At 42.0% G+C, this 15,040-nt stretch overlaps 1 protein-coding gene across 1 annotated transcript in view; it reads right to left on the bottom strand.

The window, feature by feature from the left end:
- FBXW8 (F-box and WD repeat domain containing 8) overlaps positions 1–15,040 on the bottom strand; it is a 117,747-nt gene that overhangs the window by 100,666 nt on the left and 2,041 nt on the right. The gene's annotated exons all lie outside the window — the stretch shown is intronic.

The raw sequence follows: 15,040 nt of genomic DNA, 5'->3' as shown, positions 1-15,040 counted from the left end.
CAATAGCCTTAAGTGGTGACAAGAGGGACGATGCTGATTCCCAGGAGGAGCAAAGCGTTCTCACTATTCCGCAGAGCACAGTCACAGAACTCATTCAGAGCCTGACAGCTACTCTCAATTCTCCGGCCCCCACAAGCTCACCCTCCTTACATTCACTTATAAGCTCCACAAGACCATTTCCCGTAATGCTTCAAAAAGGAGAAGCAGGGGTGCCATCTCACAACCTGGGGTGTGCCACAAGAATCAATGCAAAGGTTTGTGGAAAACCTCTCAGCTTCTAAGGAAAGGTGAGTGGTAGGCAGTCAAGAAAGAGCCTTGGAATCAGGGAGGCCACTGGTCCTTCCAGGACAACTGCTACTAGCCCCCAACTTGGAGGGGGGTGAGTGCCCACAGCGAAGAAAGGCTGACCTAGGTCACTGCAGTGTTTTCATCAGGAAGAGGGGGACGGGGCTGTGAATGTGAGCAAAGAGTAAACAAATGAAGTGCTGCTCTTGAGCAAGGTGAGTCCAGCTCCCCGTGGCCACAGGAGAAGCACAAGGTTTCCTAATGCACCCGGGGGCTTGTGCTGCTTAACCTGAGTGAGCCAGTGCAAACAGAGCAGTTCTTCTTTGGTGTCATTTATTAATGTGGAGAAATTAGAGCTCGCCTGCCTTTGGATAAGCAATTAGGGATGAGGTAACAGGCTTTATTTGAGAGATAAGGCTGTCATGACGATCCTGGTAGCACAAAGAAATACGAGGGTGAAACAGAAAAAAGGCCAAGTGTGCACATGTATCCCTCTGCCTGTTCCCGAATCCACCTGCCAAAGCTCACTTTGGTGTATGCTCCTGTAAAGCTGGGGAAAGCAGCGCTCTTCAACCCAACAAAACGTGCTTAATAAAATTCATTTTTAATAAGCTTTGGCTGACATCAGTGACTTACTGGTTGCAAGCAAATTATTAATTCACCACTCAAATACAACAGTTGTATATTGCAAGGCTGCATGAAAAGAATCAGCATTTTTAAGGGAGTGTGAGCACTGACTTAAACCCTACCACGATTCAGGGTGAAGATTTTTCTGGAATCATGTTTCCATTCATCTAGGAGTCTCAGGGCTAAACGATAATCCAGGGCATAAGGAGGTAATGTATTCAATTGCAAAAACAGCGCAAGGCTAAGCATGAAGGCCAAGAAGGATCTCTAGAGGAAAAAAGAGGAAGAGTTGACAGTTCTCGGTGGGTAAAGAAGGAACGGAATGTTAAATCAGGACAGAAGTGTTGGCTGTACAGAAAACAACAGAAAAAATCTGCAAGTGTAACTGGAAGACAAAGGGGTCCTTGCCTAAAAAAATAATGGAAAGTCATTTGTCTAATGTCATGCTAGGTCCCCTCCTACAGCTAATCAGCTTTACTCATCAAGAAAGAGAGGCATCACTTTCTCTATGCCCAGATCCAACTTGAGACTCCTTATCTTAACTATGGAGGGAATCGAGGAAAGCTGCACACAGTACAAGACTATCATTCACAGCCCTGGACTTCCTTCTGCTTACTCTTTTGGATTTTTTGACTATGGTGATGTGGAGAAGCCTACCTTATCCACTCAGTAAAGAAACAAGAGAAGAATGTTCCCTGTCCTCATACAAGCAGAATAAAGGCAAAGAAAAGTCTGCACTCATGCAAAGTGAACTCATAATTAGCTTTTTTTTTTTCTCCCCGCTGCCAGAAGCATTGCTTTCTTCAATCGGTCCCTTCGGGACTCCCTATAAACTGATGTCTGTACTTGACACTACTGCGATGAAGCATGAGAAATCATGTCTGTTTTTAGTTTTGCTGGTGCAGAAAAGTCACAATTCTGGTGGCAGGTGCCTTCTCCCTTTTGCCTGTTCGTTGGCCAGTTCTCTATTCTCATCCTAGAAAATAACGCCTCTGCCTTAGCATACTCCAAACTCTGCCACCATCCTCCTTCATCCCAGCCCCCATGACCTCTGGGATGCAGCAGAGCATGGAGGTTTAGAGCACAGATTCCAACTGATCATCCTAGTTCTGCCACCTGACTAGCCACGAGACCAGGCTAAATGCATCTGATTCTTAGCTTCCTCATCTATGAAACAGATACTAACACACCTATTGTGTTATTCATAGGGCAGTTATGAGAATAAAATGAAATAATACATGGAAAGGGCCTGGCACAAGTATCCAGGCTAAGCATGCAATAACTGATTGTTAATAGTACTATTTTCTTTCCTTGAGTGGCATTCCAGGTCCCTTTTTTTCCTTCAACACATACTTTTGATTAGGTCCACATTCCACGTAGCCCCCACGTCAGCTTGTTGTTTACACAGAAAGTTGTCTCCCCTTGTCACGAGATAAGCACATGACAGTCGATGACAGTGGAAAGGGGATGGTACAGCAGAAGCTGTCATTCAGAAATATGAATATGAAAGTATCCACACAACAAGGGCTTTTGCAAGAGGGCTTTTAAAAAAGAATCAATTTAAAAAGGTTATACCACAGTAATAACTACAGACGGATCTGCTCTAGTGCACAGAGGATGAAAAGGGGGTAGCCAGCAGGGTGTGAATGACCAGTCCGGGGTATTAGGGCTCCCACACCAACAAAGTCAGAGACGCCATGCTGGTCTCACTGTTAACACACGGTGTGATTGTTCTTGATCATTTATAAGTTCTGGAGAGCAACAACTGCTTCAAAGCACTGAATTATAATTATGTAAACACCAACATCACAAAGCCAAACTTTTTTTTAAATCACTGTGCTCTTAGAAAAGGGAACTCTCCTACACTGTTGGTGGGAATGTAAATTGATACAGCCACTATGGAGAACAGTATGGAGGTTCCTTAAAAAACTAAAAATAGAACTACCATACAACCCAGCAATCCCACTACTGGGCATACACCCTGAGAAAACCATAATTCAAAAAGAGTCATGTACCCCAATGTTCATTGCAGCACTATTTACAACAGCCAGGACATGGAAGCAACCTAAATGTCCATTGACAGATGAATGGATAAAGAAGATGTGGCACATATATACAATGGAATATTACTCAGCCATAAAATGAAACAAAATTGAGTTATTTGTAGTGAGGTGGATGGACCTAGAATCTGTCATACAGAGTGAAGTAAGAGAAAGAGAAAAACAAATACCGTATGCTAACACATATATATGGAATCTAAAAAAAAAAAAAACAAGGTTCTGACGAACTTAGGGGCAGGACAGGAATAAAGATGCAGACGTAGAGAGTGGACTTAAGGACACGGGGAGGGGGAAGGGTAAGCTGGGACGAAGTGAGAGAGTGGCACTGACATATATACACTACCAAATGTAAAATAGCTAGCTAGTGGGAAGCAGCCGCATAGCATAGGGAGATCAGCTCAGTGCTTTGTGACCACCTAGAGGGGTGGGATAGGGAGGGTGGCAGGGAGGCACAAAAGGGAGGGGATATGGGGATATATGTATACATATAGGTGATTCACTTTGTTATACAGCAGCAACTAACACAACAATGTAAAGCAATTATACTCCAATAAATACGTTAAAAATAATAATAATAAAATAAAAGGTGTGAAGAGTGGGGGAAAAAAATCACTGTGCTCTTAGAATTGCATCTAAACTCCAAAATGATGGTCAATCCCAAACAGATCAAGTCCCAAACTCTTATGTAAATGACCTTCCCTGTTGCTACCACTGGCTGGGAATGGCAGGAAAAAAAAAAAAGAAACCAACATACTAAAGGAAGGTCCACATCTCCACATCTTAAGAAATATGTAGGGGCTTCCCTGGTGGCGCAGTGGTTAAGAATCCGCCTGCCAATGCAAGGGACACGGGTTCGAAACCTGGCCTGGGAAGATCCCACATGCCGTGGAGCAACCAAGCCCATGCACCACAACTACTGAGCCTGCGCTCAGGAGCCCGCAAGCCACAACTACTGAGCCCACATGCCACAACTACTGAAGCCTGCGTGCCTAGAGCCTGTGCTCCACAACAAGAGAAGCCACCGCAATGAGAAGCCCACGCACTGCAACGAAGAGTAGCCCCCGCTCACCGCAACTAGAGAAAGCCTGCCCACAGCAATGAAGACCCAACACAGCCAAAAATTAAAAAAAAAAAAAACCAAATAAATAAATTTATTAAAAAAAAAAAGAAAAAGAAATATGTAGACCCACAAGGTCAGGAGACCAAATGCTGAAGTTTCATGTTGCACCCTTAGAATCTTTCTGGCAAGACATTCTATCATTGGCTCTTGTAGTGGAGGCTGTGGTGGGTCACTCAGATTCCCCCTCTGGATCCATGACACTTTCCCCCCAGATGCCCAGAATGCTGCCTGCCACTGGCTCATAGCTGTGTCCCTTCCCAGGCACTGCCCTTGGCCAAAAAGCTGCCTCATTCCAGGTTACACTCCCTCCCCGAGGGCAGTGTGCATCCAATGACTACTCAACAGCTGAGTATAAAGACCTCTATGTGGGACCCCTCAGAAAGGCCAACCCACGAAACCACCTGCATGCAAATCTCTATCTCAGAGCCTGTTTCACGGAAAATCTAATCTTTATTCCCAAATAGTCTTGTGTTCAGCACATTCACAAGGGCTCTTATGCACAACTCCAGAGACATTAGTCTAGGTAACCTACCTCCCTTTCTACTAAGGAGGCAACAGTGGAATGCAAGTAAGTTAGAGTGATGTTATTATACCAAAAAACAAAAAACTAGAGCAGCTTCAAGGTTAAGTAAATCACTCATAAACTTCTCTCTCTTATTATTAGTAACATATCACTTGGCTGCAGCCCAGTAACCACATATACCTTAATGGTAGCAGCAAGAAGGTCCTAAGCACTCTCATTTGGTACTACCCTGGTTCACAAAGTAAAAAAAAAAAACAAAAACTACTACTTCCTACTAGTGTGCAGAGAAATACCCTGCCATCTAAAAGGTGCTATCAGCGTTCGCTTCGGCAGCACATACACTAAAATTGGAACGATACAGAGAAGATTAGCATGGCCCCTGCACAAGGATGACATGCAAATTCGTGAAGCGTCCCCTATTTTTAGCAATTATACTCCAATAAAGATGTTAAAAAAAAAGAATTTAACTGCAGTCTCTAAATAGAAAAAAAATTAAAAATAAAAAAAATTAAAGGTGCTATCAGACTTCCATCTAGGCTATTTTGAAGCATACAGCCACCCTAAAAGTTATGGGCCACATTAACCAACTATATCTATACTAACTTAAATATGGAAATGGACAAGTTGGCAGTTCAGAAACTAAGATATTCCAAGAAGAAAAGAGACACTTGAAATATAGGAAACTTGGTCGTACTATAAAAATGTCAGTATGACTACAATGTTTAGAGAATAATTTAGAATGGACAAATTTATGCTACAGAAGACCATACAGAAGACCAGTAAATTTAAAGTATTAACATTCCTTCAAATTTAAAGAAGGACACCCTTTGGACAACATACAAGTTGGGTTTTAATTTTTTTTTTAATGGTTGAGATATTGATTCTCTCTCCAGTATTGGTGACTCTTGTCCTGTATTGTACATCGAAATCATCTGGGGGTGTGTGTGTGTGTGTGTGTGTGTGTGTGTGTGTGTGTGTGTGTGTGTGTGTGTGTGTGTGTGTGTGTGTGTGTGTGTGTGTGTGTGTGTGTGTGTGTGTGTGTGTGTGTGTGTGTGTGTGTGTGTGTGTGTGTGTGTGTGTGTGTGTGTGTGTGTGTTTTAAATCAAAAGCCCAGGGTCTCACTCAGACCTAATGTCCCAAATTCCCAGGGATGGGGTTCAAGCAACTCTTCCTCAGGAATCCTCATACAAACCAAAAGTTGAAAACTACAACCCTAACTTACCAAAAGATGTAAGAATCAATCCTTTCCCAATCAAGCCAAAAAAAAAAAAAAAGCCACAACAAAGGGGTCATGTTACTTTGTTAATTCAAAGTCAGTGAATACTAGATTTTCCCAAAGTCTACTGGACTTACTCCAAAAACGCTAAGAGAATTTGCAAATAGATCCATCCCCAGGGAGGCTGATCTGTACTCTTATGTGCTAATGTAAGACTAATTCTGTAAAGGGACTGGTTTTGTGCCTTACTGTTAGAAATTTAATCTGTCTTCTCTTGTTTAGTAGAAGAAGGGATAATTACTAAGAGCCAAATCAGTAAAAAGTGAAGAAACTGACTTAAAGTTTGTTCCCAGTGTAATCTCCAGGGCAAACAACACGAAAGATCTCTCTAGATGGTGTTTTAAGAAACTAAGAAAAGCACCTGAGTTCAAACAATAGATACATAGCATTTCTGCTAAATCTGTCACTGAAAGGAGACTGTTTTCTACATGAATTTATCTCAACTTTCTACATGCTGCTAGTAGACGCACACAATCTAAATCAGAAAGAATAGATGAGTTCCAGTTTCACCCGCATTTTCTTTAAGAAAAATAAAATTAGTTGATTAGGGGAAAAAAAGGTCTGAAACACTGTCAAGATAAACAGCCATCGAGAGCCTACCATCAAGCCTCTTAGATAGCCTCAACCACCAGAGGGCAGAGAGCAGAAGCAAGAAAAACTACAATCCTGCAGCCTGCGGACCAAAAACCACAGTTACAGAAAGATAGAGAAGATGAAAAGGCAGAGGGCTATATACCAGATGAAGGAACAAGAAAAAACCCCAGAAAAACAACTAAATGAAGTGGAGATAGGCAACCTTCCAGAGAAAGAATTCAGAATAATGATAGTGAAGATGATCCAGGACCTCGGAATAAGAATGGAGGCAAAGATTGAGAAGATGCAAGAAATGATTAACAAAGACCTAGAAGAATTAAAGAACAAACAAACAGAGATGACCAATACAATAACTGAAATGAAAACTACACTAGAAGGAATCAATAGCAGAATAACTGAGGCAGAAGAACGGATAAGTGACCTGGAAGACAAAATGGTGGAATTCACTGCTGCGGAACAGACTAAAGAAAAAAGAATGAAAAGAAATGAAGACAGCCTAAGAGACCTCTGGGACAACATTAAACGCAACAACATTCGCATTATAGGGGTCCCAGAAGGAGAAGAGAGAGAGAAAGGACCAGAGAAAATATTTGAAGAGGTTATAGTCGAAAACTTCCCTAACATGGGAAAGGAGATAGCCACCCAAGTCCAGGAAGCGCAGAGAGTCCCATACAGAATAAACCCAAGGAGAAACACGCCGAGACACATAGTAATCAAAGTGGCAAAAATTAAAGACAAAGAAAAATTATTGAAAGCAGCAAGGGAAAAACGACAAATAACATACAAGGGAACTCCCATAAGGTTAACAGCTGATTTCTCAGCAGAAACTCTGCAAGCCAGAAGGGAGTGGCATGATATACTTAAAGTGATGAAAGGGAAGAACCTACAACCAAGATTACTCTACCCGGCAAGGATCTCATTTAGATTTGATGGAGAAATCAAAAGCTTTACAGACAAGCAAAAGCTAAGAGAATTCAGCACCACCAAACCAGCTCTCCAACAAATGCTAAAGGAACTTCTCTAAGTGGGAAACACAAGAGAAGAAAAGGACCTACAAAAACAAACCCAAAACAATTAAGAAAATGGTCATAGGAACATACATATCGATAATTACCTTAAACGTGAATGGATTAAACGCCCCAACCAAAAGACATAGACTTGCTGAATGGATACAAAAACAGGACCCATATATATGCTGTCTACAAGAGACCCACTTTAGACCTAGGGACACATACAGACTGAAAGTGAGGGGATGGAAAAAGATATTCCATGCAAATGGAAATCAAAAGAAAGCTGGAGTAGCTATACTCATATCAGATAAAATAGACTTTAAAATAAAGAATGTTACAAGAGACAAGGAAGGACACTACATAATGATCCAGGGATCAATCCAAGAAGAAGATATAACAATTATAAATATATATGCACCCAACATAGGAGCACCTCAATACATAAGGCAACTGCTAACAGCTATAAAAGAGGAAATCGACAGTAACACAATAATAGTGGGGGACTTTAACACTTCACTTACACCAATGGACAGATCATCCAAAATGAAAATAAATAAGGAAACAGAAGCTTTAAATGACACAATAGACCAGATAGATTTAATTGATATATATAGGACATTCCATCCAAAAACAGCAGATTACACATTCTTCTCAAGTGCGCACGGAACATTCTCCAGGATAGATCACATCTTGGGTCACAAATCAAGCCTCAGTAAATTTAAGAAAATTGAAATCATACCAAGCATCTTTTCTGACCACAACGCTATGAGATTAGAAATGAATTACAGGGAAAAAAACGTAAAAAAGACAAACACATGGAGGCTAAACAATACGTTACTAAATAACCAAAAGATCACTGAAGAAATCAAAGAGGAAATAAAAAAATACCTAGAGACAAATGACAATGAAAACACGACGACCCAAAACCTATGGGATGCAGCAAAAGCGGTTCTAAGAGGGAAGTTTATAGCTATACAAGCCTACCTAAAGAAACAAGAAAAATCTCAAGTAAACAATCTAACCTTACACCTAAAGAAACTAGAGAAAGAAGAACAAACAAAACCCAAAGTTAGCAGAAGGAAAGAAATCATAAAGATCAGAGCAGAAATAAATGAGATAGAAACAAAGAAAACAATAGCAAAGATCAATAAAAAAAAAAAAAAAAAAAAGATAAACAGCCATCCATTTACATTCCCAAATGTGTCTCAAAACACATTCTTATTTATACAAAAGAAAAAAAATGACAGCAGTCCACCAAAATGTTAACAGCTGTAGCCACTGAGCAATGACATTACAAGAGATTTTTGTTTTCGTCTTTCTATTCTTCTGAATTTCCTCAATATTTTTACAATAACCATGTGATAGTTTCACAAAGAAAAACAATACATTTTTAAGACAAGGTGTTTTATGTTCAAAACACTATCTGAATTCAGGTCCATGCCAGGTGCTAGGCAGAGGGAGGTACTGTTAGCAAATGTATAAGAAATGATATCAACACTCAAAGAGCTAAAATCTTTTACAGAGCTAAATCACTGTCACGTAAAATGGAATAAAAACTGGAGTCTACAAAAGGCAATAGAGATAGCCCCCCAAGGTATTCCCAAGTTCATCAGGAAACCAGCTATTTAGAACCTGGAAATCATTTCTCCGAAGCAACAATGCTGTAAAGAGTGGTTAAGCTCCCAAGCAGTCCACAAAAAGCCAACTTATCTTTTAACATTTAACCTAATCCCTTGCCTTGCTATGAGAAAGAGCAAAAGGTATTCAATAAATTTTTGTTGACAGCATACGTGGATGATATAACTGAACTTTAACACTACAATATCTAACAGGTACATCGCACTGCATACAGTAGATGCACATTAAACGTCCATGGGATTTGATTTTTTGTAATGGGCTTCCCCATTTCAAGAGCCATTATCATTCACCACCTACTGGTATGATTCCCCTGGGCACTCTGGCAAGGGGTGGACACAAGAGAGCAATCTAAACGATTGGGCAGCGAGGGCTGCGGCGACCCCAGGAAGCTGGGCAGTGGAGAAAGCTAGGGAGGGAGAGGAGGCACGACCTCTGCTTTTAAAGCCCCCTTTTAGTCTAAACTGGGATACAGTTTTTCTCTCCAGAAAGAAGTCAGGAGGGGGAGGGGGAGCTCCCTTATCAAAAGCTTCCGGTCCCAGAGGGGCCTGTGTGGGTATGGTTTGTTTGTGGAAAGATTTTCACATCAAGGGTGCCAAATACTCCAAGCACATTCGTACCATCAGAATTGGCTATATAATTTGTAGAGCCCAGTGGAAAATGGAAATGAGGGGCCCCTTGTTTAATATTAAGAATGTCAAGATGGCAACAACAGAGCATTAAACCAAGCACAGGGTGCTTCTAAGCCTGGGGCCCCATGTGACCACACAGGTCACATGGGCCCACGAGGCCAGCTGGCCCTGGCCACCACAGAACCTTTGCACTTGCCATTCTCTGCCTAGAATGCCCTCCCCCAAATCTCTGCACACTTGCTCCCTCACCTCTTCCATAAGCATGACCTTCCCAGGAAGGCCCTCTTGGATAGCACCATCCCCAACACATACACACTACCCTTCCACCTGCTTTATTCTTCTCCAGGGCATCTATTACCTGACAATTATTTGGTCATTGTCCATCTCCCTCTTGCCCGGAATGTGGGCTTTTTAAGAGCATGAATTTTTTCTCACTTGTTCACTGCTGTAGCCTCAGTGCCTAGAAGAGTACCTGGTACCAGGAAGCCACCTAATGAGTACCTGAGGAGTGAATGAATGGAGCCCAGGCTGCTTCAAGCAGCAGAACCTTTCAACAAACAGACGTCCTAAGTTACAAGCTGTTCTAGTGTACACAGAGACCATTTCAAAACGTGCCCAAGTAGACATGTGCTCACTCATAACAGGAAAAAAATGCATGGCACTGACAAGAGAACGTTTTAGTTGGAGTAAAGGAAAAGGCAGAGAACCTTGGGCTGGAGGGATCAGGGGAGAGTTAACATAGGAACAAGAATCAAGTTAAGCCTTAAAAGGAAGGCAAAGGACAGAAAGGGGAAGGAAAGTCACTCCAGGTAAGCCAATGCATGAGTTCACATTTGACTCGGTTGCCTTCTCATCTTGTATTAGTCAGTTTCCTTACTTGTTTCTAACTTTAAAAAAAGAGGAAAGTCAAGTCATCAAATTGACCTTGTTGACAACATAGATGTAGGCTCTGACAAATTAAATATTGACAAACTGAGCAATAAATATTGGCCAACAGTATTAAACCTTTCATCAGGCCTGAAAACCCAAATCGTACCTCTCTGAATGTTCAGAGGGGTTCTAACCGTCATAGAGCCTCCTTATAAGGCTGCTGTTGGAAGCAGCAGCTCTGCCCACGTTATTTCAATTCCACACTTGCCGACGGGGCCCTCACTGCACTGAGTACCATAGGTGGGGTTACAAGAGGAAGACAAGAGACCCTGCCCTCCAGGGATTCCAGGGGGCGGCTTGAAGCAAGAGGCTCACCAGGGATAAGCTTTAGCAAAGAGGAAGTGAGACAGTATAATGAACTCTTCTGCAATACTAATGATAATAATAGCACCAGCTTTAATTTACTGTCTACTTATTGTAAGCCAGCTTGGTGCTAAGAATGTCCCAGCCTCTACACAAGATCATACTAGCCTGGTCCTCAGTTGATAAGTACGGCAGGCTAAGTGACCTGCCCAAGGTCAGACAACCAGTCAGCGGCAGAGACCGCATCTGAACTCCGGTCCGCCCGATTCCGAGCCTGGACTTGTAACCAGAGCCATCCTGTTCCGTTAATGCTACCCTTTCAGTTAATAGGAGCGAGACTAGGCTTCTGAGCTCAGGGACTGGGTCCATTCTGCTTACTACTGATTCCCTGGCACCCAGCTGACCCACAAGTATGTTGGATGAACAGAAACCACTTACATTGCTACAGTTAGTGCTGCTTCAAACAGTTACCCACTTAAAGTGGTCATCTGTTGTTTCTGCCCAACCTCCATCCCCTCTTTTCTTTTAGGAAACCACCCCACTCTTAGCCAACACGGCTTAGGTGGGGCTGACCCCACTCTTAGTCAACATGAGTGGGCAGTGGATATGGGCCTGGCCAATTTGCGTCAGTGACTGGTTCGAGGATGGCTCCATGACCCAGTCTGGATCCATGGGAATTTAAGTTCATGACTTCTGCTGCGTAAAACAGATGCTCTCTTTCCCCTGGGTTGCTAAGCTGACAGAATATAAGACTGGAGTTGCTGGCAGCCATTTTATCCCAAATTGGGATAAAGCCAATTCTATGAATAAAGCCAAGGCTATGAATAATGCCAACAAAAGGAAAGCATGACTGAGAGATGGAGAGATTTCTACAGAGAAAAAAAATTTTGTAACTATTGAGGTAACTGATGTTAACTAAACTTACTGTGGTAATCATTCTGTAACATATACATATGTCAAGTCACCGTGCTGTACCTGTCAGTGTTCTATGTCAATTATATCTCAGTAAAACTGGGGTGGGGGGAGGACAAAAAGAGATGGAGAGACTTCTAGTTACATCATAAAACCACCCAGAACAAGGACCACACCTGGAATTTTCAGTTACATGAATCAACAGATTCCAGTTTGGTTTTTTTAAGCCAGTCTGAGCTGGGCGCTGACTGCTTGCAGCCCAGAGTCCTGACACGTCACCTAAATAGAGACGGGACCGAGCAACTGGATTTCATAACCACCACAGCGAAGAAAGCAGCAGCATGCTTGCAATTCTACTCCACTAACTGTGAGAAGCCTGAGTTTACTGAGAAAGGGAAAAAAGACAAAAAAGACAAAGTGCCTACTGCCTCTAAAATTCTATGCAGGGCTGTATCATTTCTTTCACTAACTCAACCATATACCAAGAAGACAATTTAGGTGTCCCTAACTCACCACCTAAAACAGATGGTTTCTAAGCACTATTACTAAAAGTTTCACAAGAGAAGATGAGGCTCAATGGGCGTCATTTCTAAGTTTTCATTTCAGCTGGGCTTGTCCATCAAAGGTCTGGCCTGTACCCGGCCATGTGACACTAGAAGGCGATGCTGTTCACGTACCCATCAAGAGGCAATTTCACTCCTGACTGCTAACATACTAGTTGTTCTTGCTCTAGTGATGATACTGAAAACTGAAGTGAGAGAGACTGCACCAAAAATACAACAGGATGTGCTGGTATAGCAGAGTGCTCCAAAGGTGGGGAAAAAGGGGAGAGGGGGTGTTAGGAGGTGGTACCAGCTTTTTATTTCCCTTTCATGTCAACTGGATGAGCCTGTCAGAGTTTCTGGGGAGCCCCAAATGGAACCAAATTTTCCTTCTCAGGAGTCACCCACAGATCAAAGGGTTCTTGGGAAGACATAAGGCAAAGACCACAAACTCATGGCCCAAGGCAAATCTAGTCGAAGGAGAGGCGGTGTTTTCTATTAACAAAAACTAAAAGTGGGAAGAGTTTTTGTGGTAGATTGTTATATTAACTAGTCCCCTAATTTGTTTATGCCTCTCTGTGTTCAAGCATCTGGGTATCTGACTCTGGGTGTGGCCATATGAATTGCTTTGGTCAATGAGACAATAACAAACATGACCTAGGCAGAGACTTCAAAAGCCCTTGGGGGCTGGGACTTGCCTTTTTGCTGCTCTCATAACTCTGGTAAGGTCCACCCAGGGCTAACGTGCTGGAAGATGAGACACATGATCCAGACACACACACACAACCAGAAGCGGAGCTGCCTCGCTGACAGGAGTTAACCTCAGACAGGGACATGAGCCCACTCATGCCCAGCCCAACTGCCACTCTGCAAGATGGTGAGCTAAATAAATCTTGGTTGTCTTAAGCCAAAGTTTTGGGGGTTTTCTGTAGCAAAAACTGATAGAGCCCACATAAAAATACATAATTGCAATTTGGGGGGAAAAAACCCTAAAGACTCTGCAACACCAGGACCACATTCCTACACGGCAACAAGCAGCTGAACTGGGCAGAGGCTCTTGCTTTTAGCCCAGCCACAGCTTACATTTTCCAATTCATCACTATCATCTCATCCACGCTAGGGTCACATTCAGTTGCCATATGTAGTCTCAGTTGGGTGGTGGTATATTTATGGCAAAGAAGAAAGTGAAATACTATATTCCACATACTCCAGTTACTATGAAAAGAGAAAAAACCAGTACAACCACTTTGGAAAACGGTCATTATCTACTAAGGCTGAACATACACATATCTTGTAACCCAGCAATTCCACTCCTAAGCAAATACCCAAGAAGAGTGTGTACATACGTTCCAAAAGATGTACAAAATGTTCACAGCAGCACTATTCCTGACAGCCCCAAACTGGCTATCAACAAACTAGTTATCAACAATGCCTATCAACATAAGAATTAGTAAGATGTGGCATATTCATAGGGATAAATCTCATACATAATGCTATGCACAAGAACCCAAAAGTATGTGCTGTATTCTACTTATATAGTTCAAAATCAGATAAAATTAAAATAAGATGTTAGAAGTCAGGTGAGTGGTTACCCTTGGGTGGAATGGCACACATAGGGGTTCTGAAAAGCTGGTAATGCTGTTCTGTAACCTGGGTGCTGTTTACATTGATGTGTACACTCTTGGAAATACATCAAGATGTACATTTATGGTTGGTACACTTCAATAGAGAGGTTGCCTTTTTTTTTAATTTTTAAAAAGTGGGGAAACAAGACCAAGAGGAGGGCTGTGCTTCAAGAAAAAATGGTTAAGTATTTTTCTTTAGGGGTATTGTGAAGACAATATCTACACCATTATGTTTACTACTAAATGTGACAAAAAGAACGGTAGCTGTTATGAAACAAATTATTACAAAAGTATGGCTGGAATCTGAAGACACAACACCTGATGAACTAAGAAAAAAAGGATCAAATGAGTAACATGTAGCCTACTTCACTCATTTGCATTTCCTCCCTGCCCTCTGTGGGCTTTGGGACTTACAACCCCTGAAATACCTTTTCTATAAAGGCTGCCATCATTTCTCAGACTGAAGATACTGGGTGGGTCCCTTAAAACAATTACTTTCCTAAACCTCATCTGTCATATGGGGCTAATGCTGTCCACTGGAGAGGGTCATTGGGAGAACTGAAGAAGACAACATCTCTAAACCCTGACAAGACAATACCAAGGAGACAAACAAGTAAGCATGCAATGAATTATTATTACTTTATTTTTTATTTATAGCAGTGTTACTGATGATTGCTAAGTACAAAAAACAAACAAAAAAACAAAACCACTAGCGGTGCCCCAAAGTTTGCATGCTCCTCACGGTAGTTTAGAGCCTAGCAGAACCTAATGTGCTGATTCCAAAGGGAGCAGAAGGGATCAAGGGCATATACTCCAGGGCAGGCTTTTTCTAACTATAAATGAAACAGATTCTGAAGTCCCTTGGATCCTCCAGCAGGCAGGCCGTTTCCATTTTTAGGATACTTCAGTTAGGGCTCCACTATTTTTGGTATCAATGCCTGTGCCTCAGGAATGTTAGGACAAGAA

Source organism: Balaenoptera physalus, assembly GCF_965194825.1.
Source record: "Balaenoptera physalus genome assembly, chromosome: 12".
NCBI lineage: Eukaryota > Metazoa > Chordata > Mammalia > Artiodactyla > Balaenopteridae > Balaenoptera > Balaenoptera physalus.
The sequence above is the reverse complement of the archived record's forward strand: the minus strand, read 5'-3'. Positions and strand labels throughout refer to the sequence as shown.